Consider the following 14,350-nt stretch of genomic DNA (forward strand, 5'->3'; position numbering starts at 1 on the left):
TGAATTAACAATTGCTTGAATTTTAATGACTTGATTTGTCAGGGTTTGGATTTTTAGGGCCTGAAATTTAACACTGCTGTTTATTTAAGCTGTGAATATTTTAACTAATAATATTTCAAACACATTTTCATACTTAACTTCAATAATTCATATTCAATTTCCAGATTTCAGTTACAACATATTCAATACAACATATTTCAGTTTCAGTTACAACATATTCAATACAACATATTTCGACTTTACACGCCTGAAACTTGTCTATAGCACTTGTTCACTGCTGCTCTTATAGATGTGTAAATTGCTTCCTTGTCCTCATTTGTAAGTCGCTTTGGATAAAAGCGTCTGCTAAATGACTGAATGTAAATGTAAATGCAATACAGATGAAAAAATATGAAGTATAATATTCTAAAGGTAATTTTCAGTGAATTTTATTTCAGTTCAAAAATTCACTTCCATTAATTCAGTGGATTACTTACGGGAGCTGCAGGAAAAGCAATAGATTGCAGTTTGACAATCTCCAGCTGCTTTTTCACTAGCAGGTGGACCAATTTAAGATTTTTAACCCAGTAAATAGGTGAGAAAAAAAGCTAATAACAGCACAATAGTAGCCATATTGTCAATGTCAAATTATAACAGCCGAATTTTAATGACTGAATTTTTTAACTGAAATAAACTGAATTGAAAATTGTCTTTTGAATATATTATACATGAAACCTGGAAATTGAATATAAATTAGTGAATTTTTAAGTATGAAAACGTGTTTGAAATATTTTTTGTTGAAATATTCACATCTTAAGTAAAGAGCTGTGTTAAATTTCAGACCCTAAATATACAAACCCTGGTAATCCAAGTCACCAAAATGCAAGCAGTTGTTAATTCAATGTATTATGTTTTTCAGCTTGTGCTATTCGATAAGCTTTATATTTCAGTACTTTTGGCATTAATTTTGTTCCATACTGCTGAAGTTACAGTAAACACCACTTGGTGGTGCTCAAGCGCAAAACGGTGAAAGCGAAAACAGTTTCACATTAATTCAATGAAGAAGAAGATGCACCGAGGTAAGGGCTGTTTCTCAATTCCAAGAATGCAGAAAACAGACTTGCGTTCTTGTAGAGAGCGGTCTTGCCAAGTTACCTCGGAAGAACGAACTCGGTAGAGCGCAAGAACACAGAACGCATCCTGTGAAAAATGAGTTCTTCCCTGATTCTTCCTGATGGTCACATGACCTTCACGCATTTTTAACTGAAAATTACTTAAACATTACAGCGTTCATACAACGATTTATTGTGTTTTTTTGTTGTTTTTTTCTATTTCACAATATATATATTATCAAAGTCCCTTTAAGGCAAGTCATTTCACTCGGCGGCCATCTTTGAAACGCCTCTCGGGCAGTATGCTCAGGCGTTCTGTTTGAATGGGGAAACATAAATTTCTCTAAAACTACTTGCCAAGCTAACGATTACATTACAAATTATGAATAACCAATAGAATTAAACAACAGCTGTCTATTTAGTGTCATTTCTAAATGTTCGTATCACACAAAATCTGCAAAAACTCACATTTGGTCCGAGCCCCTCCCCCGAAGAGTTGTCATCCTATAGCAACCACTGATTGGATCCTGTACTAGAAGGCGGGCTTTATTCGCGATATAGCGATCACTGATTGGCTCTTGTACTAGAGGGCGGGGCTTCAATCGCCATCATGACAGTTACACTTTTCAAAAGTATACGAGTGTCAAATCTTGTGTATTCGATAGTCTTTAATACTATGCATAAAACTTTATATTAAAAAATATATAAATAAAAGTATACGTCGCACAATATAAATAAAACAGACTTTATTTAGAGCTTCAGCAAATAAACACCCTTAATGTGTTTATGCCTTTATTAAGATTTTCATGTTGATGTTTACTTTCACCGTCTCATTAAGGGAAACTCCTGAGGTAAATAAGTGATATCTCTGTACTTTAATAATAAACAGATAGACAATACTGCACTTCCTAACTCCTGTATTCAGCCGCAATTACTTCTGGGATTTCTCGAGCGAGTTTTGCGCTCAAGTCTTCATCGACGCATCTTCGATATCAAGAACACATCCGGGTTCCTTCACGCGTCCTCCGTTCTTGCGGTCTTGAGTTTTGGATCTGAACTTTGGCGGTTGATGATGATGTTACACGAGGACGCATATTGAGAAACAGCCAAGATGAATGTGGAGCTGCTTTTTCGATTGGTGTCTGAACAGAAAAGGCTGTTTGATTAACATAATGACAACCCAGCAGGCACAGGATGTCAACATGACGTCAGATTGACATCATGTACCCCAACATCATGATGATGATGCATTTTGTTTGGAAGTGAAAATCAGAAAGTCAGAACCCAACATCAACGTCCAACCTTAAATCAACCAAACATCAATGTCTAAGTGAAGTCTATTAATAAACTAATTTCGAGAAGAGCACATGCTCATGATTGATCACAGCTGGTCCTGCATTAACTAACACATGATTCACCAATCAGATGATTCCTAACTCACTATAAACAGCCAGGGTTTCAGTTACCTTCGCCTTAAAGAATCCCCCCTTCCACCCTTACTCCACCTTTCCCTTCATGGGGCGGCACGGTGGCCCAGTGGTTAACACTGTTGCCTCCCAGCAAGAACGTCACTGGTTCAAATCCTTAACAGGCCAGCTGTCGTTTCTGTGTGGAGTTTACACGTTCTCCCTGTGCTCGTGTGGGTTTTCCCCAGCTTCTACGGTTTCCTCCCACCATCCACAGACATGTCATAAGCGAATTGATCAATCTAAATTAGCACTTAGCCAGCAGTATATTTCTATATAGCAAATTATAATCTGCCATCAGCTCTAAATAAGGGGGGAATTCCCAAGATCTAGCTAAGCTCAAACTCCCCTCTCGCCCTGCAAACAGGAGGGAGCCCCGGGCTCGAGGATCTTGACCTCAGGGCTCTCTCCCGGGACAGCATGCCAAACACGCTTTAATATCAATCATCAGATAAGGGTGAACTCTTGAATGATGTAACAGCTTGACGTTGTGTGGACGTTACCAATATAACATCTATCAGATGTTGGATTTTGGTTGCCATACCTGACGAATAAATGTCAGTGTTTGACATCAGTATGGTGTTAATTAAAGATGTTGGCTCGATGTTGGATTTTGTTCACTTTCCAACACAACCTAATATCAACAGAATATCGAAGTCATTTCACGTCGTTACTGGACGTCAAAATAACATGGAAACGTAAATTTACCTTAATATTAATGCCTTATGATGTTGTGCGTCTGCTGGGATTAATGTCAGTAGGAGATATTATGGAGGGAAGCAAATAGGATTCCATGGTGAGCTTTATTTCATGACTTTTAATGAAGTGAGGTGCTTTGAAATGTGAATTTTTTTAATTTAATGTTTGACGTAATCTCAACTGAGACATGAAAAGAGGGTGGGGCATAAGGTAGCTCCTCCCCTTTTTACAAAACAGCCAATAGCGTTTAGTTTTTAATCACAGTTCTGCCTGTGAGTGTTTGAGCTCAAGCGCATCAAATGAACAGCCAATAAGACGAAGGGGGAGAGATGCTAGAGAGCATTTGATTGGTCAGAAGATTTGATGTGACACTGAAGTATGAGGTGACGTCAAAACAACTGTTGATCCATTTAGACAAACTAGAGAGACAAACTACAAACTCTTTATCAGGTTTATATCTCTAAATGTGAATTTTGTCGCTGTCTTGAAGCACACTAGATTATCTAATAAACATTAGTTTAATTTAATCGCCATCTAACATCAGGGGGGGATTTTGCACATTCACTCTGCTCAGTCGCTGGTGAACATGGCTTGTGTTTGCATGCTGAAAAACATCTTGAAAACGTTGACGATAAGCTCAAGCGAAAAGCGTCCTGTGTGTATGAGCCTTTATATTGTCACAAATTGTCTTAAAGTCCCATTTTTTTTACTTCAATCTTCTGAACTGCTTGATATAAACTTCCAATTTCAAAAAATAAGCTTGCAATTAGGCCAAAAAAGAGAGAAATGTGTGATTGAAAAGCCGTAATTAACTAATTAACTGAATTGCTCACACAAAAAAGACACTTTGGCAGTTAATTTTAATAATAATACATATAATTACAATAACATTGAAGACTAGTGACATCCATGTTTACAACAAAAACACTAAAAATGTTCATTTTGATGTTCCACAGAAGAAGAAAAAAATATCATACAATGATTAAACCTGACGAGGGTGAGCAAACGATGAGGGAACTTTCTTTGTTGGGTGAAAAAAACACAAAGAGCAAGCAGAAGTTCGATTAGAGAGAAATAAGGGGAAATCAGTATCTGAGAGTCCGCCAGGGGGCAGTAGTGCACCACACATGATAGTTATTATTATTATTTTTCACATTCTTCTTCCGTATTTGTGCTTTCTCTCGCATTAAAGTGCCTTTCTTCATGTTTTTTCTTAAAGGAATGTAGGGAGGCTTCATGAAGAGTGGCTGCAATTAGTTATATTGGGTGTTTATGTATATTTAGTGCTCGTTGTATTGTGAGACATTTTAAAATCCGCCATTTTGTTGAATCTGAGATGTTCAGCTTTTCTAAGGAACAGCATCTCTAGTTTTTAACTGCAAGATGTGAACTTGTACTTACAGCGATATTTGGTGTTTTCTAAGGCTGCTGTTAATAATTAAAATGATATTAAAACATGCTTTTGTTCAGTGTTTTTCATGTGCATATCGAATGCATTTATGTTTAATCTCATGATAAAAATTGAATCAATAATTGAAATGAGTGTTGAACTTGACTAATAAAGGCTGTAAAACTATTGTTACGTTAGCTGTTGTTACATTAACTGTACAGTATATAACACAAGATGCCATCAAGTACAGCGGTGTAAATTAAAATGTTAACAATTGGATGATGTTGAATTAAATACCTGGGTCTCATAGAAGTGACTGTTGTGCGCTGCTTTTATCATTCATTCATTCATTTTCTTGTCAGTTTAGTCCCTTTATTAACCTGGGGTCGCCACAGCGGAATGAACCGCCAACTTATCCAGCATTTGTTTTACCCAGCGGATGCCCTTCCATCCGCAACCCATCTCTGGGAAACATCTACACACACTCATTCACACACATACACTACGGGCAATTTAGCCCCTGTACCGCATGTTTTCGGAGGAAACCCACGCCAACACAGGGAGAACATGCAAACTCCACACAGAAAAGCCGACTGACCCAGCCGAGGCTCGAACCAGCGACCTTCTTGCTGTGAGGCGACAGCACTACCTACTGCGCCACTGTGTCGCCCTGCTGCTTTTATGATTAAAGTAAATAAAGTAGCCCACAGATATGTGGAAAAATAATAGGTTAACACCTCTGAATTTATATATTCACTCTCATATCAGATGAACAAAACCGGAGTCTCCATTCTCCTCAGGACGCTAGCTGATGGCGAGTGAGCGTATACCCCCCATATGAAACGTATACCCCCCCCATATGGTTAATATAAGACACCGTTCCACGTGTCCGACCTGACCAGCACATGTTTCTGCTATAAAACTAGTAATAAGCGGCGGAGAGCGAGAAACGCTGTCAACAGCTCTAGGCAGTTGATATGCCAATGCAGGTGGGGTCCTGACCACGAACCCTTCGCTGCATGCTCATTGCACATGCCCCCCCCCCCAGCGCGTGCTGGATGCAACTGCCGATACAACAACATGTAAAGCCCGCACTTCATCTCAGCTGCTCGATTGCATCCTTCGCCAGGAGGACAGCAATCTCCACTTGCAAGACAGGAGCGCTCTCAGGACTGACCCTTGTGAAATGAACACCCATAAACTTGAGAGGGCGAATAGCGAACTGTATCGCATAGCTGAGTCAGATCATCCGTATCCACTGCTACGGGCTGGTCAGCACCAACCAATGTTGACAAAGCCCATGTTAGCACTAGAGCAATCGTTGACGTGCCAGCGGAGGGGCAGTTCGCGAGGGGAGTGCTCACCCTGGGAGGCAGAGCTGCCGGAGGAAGAGCTGAAAATGAGAGAGTGTCTCTTACCTTACTCCCTGGATCCCGCGATTAGGCTGGAGTGAGTTGAACTGATCTTTTATTGTTGTTGATTTTACTGATGTTGGAAATGGTCCTCGGCCCTCCACAGAGGAAAGAGCAGATCCCCTCTTCTCTGGATGGCCTGTCTCAGGGACGCTTTGTGGTCCTTTTACCGGACTTAACGGCGCACAGTCCCGCAAGCTCAGATTGACCGACGCTGTCATGTCTTCTCCCACACTGGTGAGTAACACTGCTTTCTTTGTTAGACGTCAGGTTGGCAGAAGGAATCTTCAGTCTCGTTCTTTAGAGGATTCTTCAGAGGATCTGAAGCGAAATTCTAATGCTCACTCTCAGCCGCCAGCTGATATATCCCACTAATGGCTAATCGCTGACAGCTGTGGAGCTGAGCTCAGCCAATTCATTTTAGCATTGATTGGTCTGTTATTCTTCAGAGTGATTGGTCGCCTGGTGTACTCCCATAGTCTGTTACCAGAAACACGTTGGAGTTCCCATGAAGGGGAAGTGCTGCTGCTTTCAGTAGTATGATGATAAATGTCTTGTATTTAAACTCCCATTAGGAGCATCTAACACTGAATAAAGCCCATAATCAGTACCTGAAGGGATCATTGTCGTGTTTTTCTGCTACGATGAAATAGAAACTGTTTCTAAAATCGAGATTTCACAGATATTTCATCGTGTGTACACTGAAAAAAGTGTTGCATGCAAAACTGTTGTAAACAATTGATTTGTGTTGAATTTAAACAAATAAATTAAATTGAGCAATGTTCAACTTTAATTTGTTTGTTTAAATTAAGCCTAAATAAATTGTTTACAACCACTTAACTTAAAAAAATTGAGTAAATCCAAGGAATCATCTTTGAATATTTTTTTCAGTGTAGTTAGGACTCGGTGTGACATTGCTCAATGAAAAAAAAGCCATTTTTCACTTTGTTTTTATTGTTTTGTCTCTAGTCCAAATATCTAAAAGTTGTTGAATCAAGAAGCCTTTTCTAAAAATATCCTGTAAAATATTCTGTAACTTCTTAAAACAAGAGAATGTGTTTTGCTTGTCTAGAAAATGCTTCCTAATTTAAGAATGGTGAGATATTTGGACTAGAAACAAGACAAAAAATCTAAATAAAAATCTTATTTGCAGTGTTAGCATCAAGGAAACAGCAGAACTCCACTTCAACCACATATTCAGATATTGCCAGAGGACATCATTATGCACTCTTAAAAATGATGTGTAAATAATAACACATTTTTTTGTGTGTGTTATGGCTATTTTAACACATCTTGTGTATCTTTTTTATTGATTTGTGTAAAAAGTGAAAGTAAAACAACTCGGTCTGCCTAATCATCTTATCAAACTGTTGCTTACATCTTAAACTTTAAGCTATTTGGCACCTCTCTTTCATCGATGGAGGACTTGGATGCTTGGCTACATCTCAGGTATTTGGAGTTTTATTATTATTATTATTATTATTTATATTGTTATTTATATTATTATTATTATTATTATTATTATTATTATTATTGTCATTATTATTATTATTATTATTATCATTATTATTATTATTGTCATTATTATTATTATTGTCATTATTATTATTATTATTATTATTTATTTATTATTACTGTTATTATTATTATTGTCGTTATTATTATTATTATTGTTGTTATTATCATTATTATTATTATCATTATTATTATTATTGTCATTATTATTATTATTATTATTATTATTATTATTATTATTATTATTATTATTGTTACTATTATTAGTATTATTATTTATTATTACTGTTATTATTATTATTATTGTCGTTATTATTATTATTATTATTATTATTATTATTATTATTATTATTATTATCATCATCATCATTATTATTATTATTATTATTATTGTCGTTATTATTATTGTTGTTATTATTATTATTATTATTATTATTACTGTTATTATTATTGTTGTTGTTGTTGTTGTTGTTGTTGTTGTTGTTGTTATAATTATGAACTCTAAAAATGTATTTTGTTGTTATATGTGTGCATTTAGATAGCGGTCATCTCATGTGCTTCATAAACAAGATTTATTTCCCTGATTGCCATTTTCTCACATTCAAAACTAACTACACTGTAAAAATATCCATAAATTAGCAGTTTTATGTGCATATTACTGTACAGAAACCTTTAATAATACACTGCAGCACATTTTCAGTTATTTTACAGAGTTATTTCTCAAGATATTATTTCTTATATCATTTCAAACCACTAAAATGTCAATAAAAGTCACTTTGTTAAACGTTAAAGCTGAATTTACAACATCAGAAGTGGAGAGAGTAGAGATCAACATCCCATAATGCAGTTCACCACCACGAATAAACACAAAACTGTTTACAGCGTAGAAACGTACTCTGAGAATTGACGTGTTAAATAACAATCTGTGATTTGGCATTTAAATCCTGGCATTCGGAAAACATGTTCATTGTTGAATTGTTGTTCATGTTCATTGGTGATGTAGTCATGACGTTTGACCATTCAAATTCTTGTAAAGAAGAAATCAAATCTGTCGCTGTTGTTGTCTCCTGCTAGACTTGTAGTTTGTAGGCCCATTTTAATGCTATTAAATAAATGAATTAGTTTTGTCCAAATTACTTATTTCAAGAGTTCACGCTTAGCTGATGATTGACTATAATGCGAGTTTGGCATGCTGTCCCAGGAGAGAACCCAGAAAATCCTCGAACCCGGGGCTCCCTCCCGTTTGCAGGGCGAGAGGGGAGTTTGAGCTCAGGTAGATCTCGAGAACTCCCCTGCTTATTAAGGGCTAATGACAAATTAGGGATTGCTATGGAGCAGTATACTGCTGTCCACCGTGCTACCCACGCGATCCTTAACGTAATAACCCCAAATCCCGTTTATAGGATAAGGAAGATGCTTGTTTATAACGTGACGGTGTTCAAAGTTTAGAAAAATCTAATTACTGTGCATTTGTGTTTTAACAAGCTGCTCAACACCCGTGCCAAACTCCTGTCGTTGTGTTTGCATTTGTTTGATTGATCGTTTTAAAAGACGATAAGTGTTTCAATAGCACACAACATCATAGTGTGTGAGTACGAGACGCTGATAGACTGGTTCTGTTTTGGTCTTTTGTTCTTATCTTTGTGTAACCCTTTAGTCATAGCAACCATGTGAAAATATTGTGTTAAATAAAAATGCCAGCTCACAGTAATTGGATATCTGTATTTGATTGGGTGGAATTTATTTTTAAAGCCAAACCAGATAAAACACAGGTTAAACCGAAACCTTTTCATCAAGCATGACTTTATGCAAATGATCAAAAAGAATGTGACTGTGACACACTGTGGTGACATTTTCCATGTGTTTTGGGGACCAGCATCAGTTTCTGCATTAGTTTGATAGTTATTTAAGCAATTATAGTAACCATTTGAGTATTGGTCTTTCCTGAAATCCACACAAAAAATGCTTTTCTTAATTTCAGAACAGTTTGGGGCAGTATCGAAAACGCAAATAAGAAAATTAGTGATTTCCAAATATAATTTGACTAGTATTTCATTGCAGACAATACAAAAAACATTATTTAATTTCTTCCTCATGATTATTATTGTTTATTTGTAAATAAACACATATTTGTTTTGGTTCTTGCAACATATTTCAAAAGAAGTTAGATCAGTAAAGCGTTTACCACTGTGTAATGTTGCCGTTCCTTTTCACAACACTTAAAAGACGTTTAGGGACTGAAGACACCAAGTGTTGAAGAGTTTCAGGGGTAATTTTGTCCCATTCTTCCTGCAAACAAGTCTTAAGGTGGGCAACAGTACGGCATCTTCATTGTTGCATTTTGTGTTTCAAAATGTCCCACACATTCTCTATTGGAGACAGGTCGGGACTGCAGACAGGCCAGTCGAGTATGTGTATCCACTTCCTCTGCTGCAGGACTGTGTAATGTGTCAAAAAATACCTGAAACGCTGATTCATCAGACCACAGAACACATTTGCACTGTGTGATGGTCCATCCCAGATCCCTCCAAGCCCAGAGAAGTCGACGGCGCTTCTGGACACTGTTAACATAGGGCTTCCTTTTGGCACAGTACAGTTTTCACTGCCATTTGTGGATTTAACTATGTATTGTGGTATTTGACAGGTTTTCCGCAGTAGTCCTGAGCTCATGTGCTGATCTGGCTTATAGATGAATGAGGATTCTTGATGCAGCGCCCCCTGAGGGATCGGAGATCACGGTTGTTCAGCTTAGGCTTGTGCTCTTGTCCTTTAAACACTGAAACTCCTCCAGATTCTTCAATCTTTAATGATGTTCTGCACTGTTGAAGGTGAAATATCCACACGTCCTCCTCTCTTTCTCCGAGGAACATTGTTTTTAAACATTTCAATCATTTTCTCACATATTTATTAGCAAACTGGCAATCCTCAACCTATCCTTACTCATAAAGGACTAGACCTTTTTGGATGCTGCTTTTGTACCCAATCATAATCACAATCACCTGTTGACATCACCTGTGTCACATCACTTCATTATTTCACCAGTTCACTTGATTACCAGCCCTAAACTGCTCCTGTCACAACCTTTTGAAATGTAATACAGGTCTGAATGACAGGAAAGGATGGATATTTACAATTGAAACTAAGTTGACCAGACAAAACATCAAATATTTTGTGTTTTATTATTATTTTCAAGACATTTCTAATCAACATAGTGTTAATAACTCATTTCTAATAGCTGATTTCTTTTATCTTTGCCATGATGACAGCGCATAATATTTCTTTTATCAATTGGGAAATATTTGATAAGAAAAACAAAATCAAAGCAGGAATAATTCTGATTTAAACTTGGTAAGGCTCCTTTACTCTATCACCTTTATGATTTATTTCTTCATAAGCAGCCCTTCCCTCTTCTGCTAACAACAACACAAAACGGCATCATTTCCTTCAACACTCTCAGATGTCGTTTTAGTCAGTCATAGAGGTTGAGTGAGTGATTGGCGTTAATAACACCCCCGGAAAAATGACTGATCTTCTGCGGAAAATGCAAATTAATGCCAATGGAATGATTCCTCAATGCAAAGCTTCTGTACAAATAATACTAAAGGCATTATACCAGCTTAAACAAAACAATTCGACAACTATCCTTCCCTTCAAGGGCTCTGTGATCAGACTGATGTGTGTTAAATTATGATCGTGCATCATGATCATTTGTAATCCATGTGTAAAGCATTTACTCCAAACTCACCCAAGTTTATACATTGTCATGTTTTGATATCATAATAATCTGAATTATAATTAGTTTTCTTTCTTCAGCTCATAGAATTAAAGTAGACATATTTCCCCCCCTAGGTAGGGTTAACCCTAACCCTAACCCTAACCCTAACCCTAACCCTAACCCTAAAACCGCATTAATGTTATCTGTGTGAAAAACAGACAATTTCAATTAAAAAGTGTCTCCGAGGAAGGCAGTCTATGTAGACTCTGCTGTTCATTTGTGCATCTAAAACTGTCATGGGTCTGGTTTGATCTGGGCTTCTCTGTCATGTCCTGCATTGGCACATTACACACCTGCTGCTCTTTTGCCCTGAGTTTCCCCTCTACATGTACCTGCTCTTCATGGAGGTCTGTTGCCAGATTATTGCAATTATGTGTCCTCACAATCTGTGCTGTTCTTCTCACCGTACTCTAACCAGTTTGTTTAAATCTGTCTAGTCCTGTCCAGTCTCGTATAATGTTTGACGTCCTACCTGTGATCTGCACAGTCATCCTGCTGTCTGAGTCCAGCCTCTACCTCCATGCTTGCCAGCTCCAGCATCTGCTCTGCTATGGGGTTCTCTCCTCACCCTGCCTCTCCAGTGTAGGACTCAAATGGTCCATAGCATGTTCAAAAATTGACCTGAGTTGAAAATTAAGAAGTTTTATTTTGAATACAAGACGTTAGAGAGTACAAGTTCTGCGCAGAAGAGATGTAATATCAATCACCTATTATGCCCTCCTTCAGACTTTTTATACTGTCTTTCGCACACTATCTAACCCCAACCCTATTTGACTTATATGGTGTTGTCTTGACAGTTTGACCATTCAGCAACCAGACATTCATCTTCCTGGTATCTGTGTATCTTCTCTTAACAGTTCACCTTTTAAGCAAGATGTTTCAGAGCACGTACACACAGCTTATACATATTGTCATTCTCCATCACCCCCACCCAATAACAGGATGCTCTAGCATCCGGTAACATTTCTCTATACTTTGTCCACCTAATATAGCAGTTAACCCTTTAAAGCAAAAGCCTTCATGTCTATATTTACTACATACTTACTAACAAAGCTTAATAAAATGATTATCCTTCACCAGCCATCCTCGCCACAGGCCTCGAGGGTGAAGTTTCTGTTGCCTTTAATCCAGTCTGCATTTCCCCAGTGATAGCCAGCCATTGTTATCTTTGATATTTACAATAAACTATTATTCAACTATTATATTCCAGCCTTGACAAAATCTCCCTGCTAAAGGGACATCAGAGACTTTATTTACATCTTGTAGCAAAGGACACAATAGGTCCCCTTTAACACCTTTATCAAGAATGTTGGTTTTAAGATTTACACTACGTGACAAACGTCTCTTGTCATGGATCTCAGTTGTAGGAGCAACAAATAATAACTCGACTTCTAGTTGATCATTTGGAAAAGTGTCAGAAGGTGGATTTCTCTGATGAATCATCTGTTGATCTGCATCCCAATCATCACCAATACTGCAGAAGACCTACTGGAACCTGCATGGACCAAGATTCTCACACAAATCAGTCAAGTTTGGTGAAGGAGAAATCATGGTTTGGAATTACATTCAGCAGAGTGGATGATCAACATCACCAGCCTGAGGTATCAAGACATTTGTGCTGCCCGTTACATTACAAACCACAGGAGAGGGCAAATTCTCCAGCAGGATAGCGCTCCTTCTCATACTTCAGCCTCCACATCAAAACTCCTGAAAGCAAAGAAGGTCAAGCTGCTCCAGGATTGGCCAGCCCAGTCACCAGACATGAACATTATTGAGCACGTCTGGGGTAAGATGAAGGAGGAGGCGTTGAAGATGAACACAAAGACTCTTGATGAACTCTGGGAGTCCTGCAAGAAGGCTTTCTTCACCATTCCAGATGACTTTATTAATCAGTGATTTGAGTCATGTCAGAGATGTATGGATGCAGTCCTCCAAGCTCATGATGGAGTCAGACACAATATTCATTCTGTTTCCACTGCAGCATGAGCACATATTCTATACTGGACATTATTGAAGGTTCAGTGAGCAGACTTTAGTCTAAGCAGAGTCAGACCTTACTGTCCTAATCAAATCATTAATAATCAAGGCATGATCAGATTTTATTTTAGTAAAATAAGCGTCATCTAGAGGCCTTTACCTTTCATATGAGCCACTTCTGATACCAAATGATCAACTAAAAGTCAAGTTATTATTTGTTCTTCATAAAAATTGGACAAGCGAGAAGATAACTGTCAGGTACAGTAGTGTATATAGACAACATTTCCAATTACATTTCATTTTCATGGAGAATGTTGTCAAATATGGAGTGTTTTGGTCTTGTTTCTAGTCCAAATATCTGAAAATTCTAGACGGATACTAAAATAATACATTAAGTGAGTTTTTCCTTAAAAAGAGCTAAATATTCTGCCCGTGGGTTAAGTAGGTTTGCAATAAGATTATTTTGCTTAACCCATTGACAGATTTTTAAACTTGTGACAAGACCAGATTGCTTTCTCTCTCATTCACCAGTAAGAAAACTCTACAGTTCAAAGCACCTAATATTACAGCTGCAGCATCATAATAAGAGTGCATGTTCACCAAAGGGCTTTATCCTGAGGCGTGCACATTTTTTCTATTGTTTTCAATGAGAGCGCTACGTGACTGTTTGCTGTCACTTTACTCCCATTCATGAATTCTAGTAAATAGGAACAGTGTAGTTCAGTTTGTAGTGTTTAAATTCAGTTTAGCTCAGTTCAGTGTGGCTTAAGAATCACTACTGAGAGTCCAAACACTGAAGACCAAATCCAACGATGCGCAGCTCTACAGATCCTGAACCATGCAAGCTAGAGGCGACAGCGGAGAATCAATCAACAGCCCTAATAAATACATTCAGACCACTTAAAGGGATAGATCCTTTATAAGTTTTGTTCATCTGCTGAACACAGAAGAAGATATTTTGAAGACAATTGGAAACCAGTAACCATTGACATTCATGGTAGGAAAAAACAAATAGAGTTCAATTC

Source organism: Danio aesculapii, chromosome 23, assembly GCF_903798145.1.
Source record: "Danio aesculapii chromosome 23, fDanAes4.1, whole genome shotgun sequence".
Lineage (NCBI taxonomy): Eukaryota > Metazoa > Chordata > Actinopteri > Cypriniformes > Danionidae > Danio > Danio aesculapii.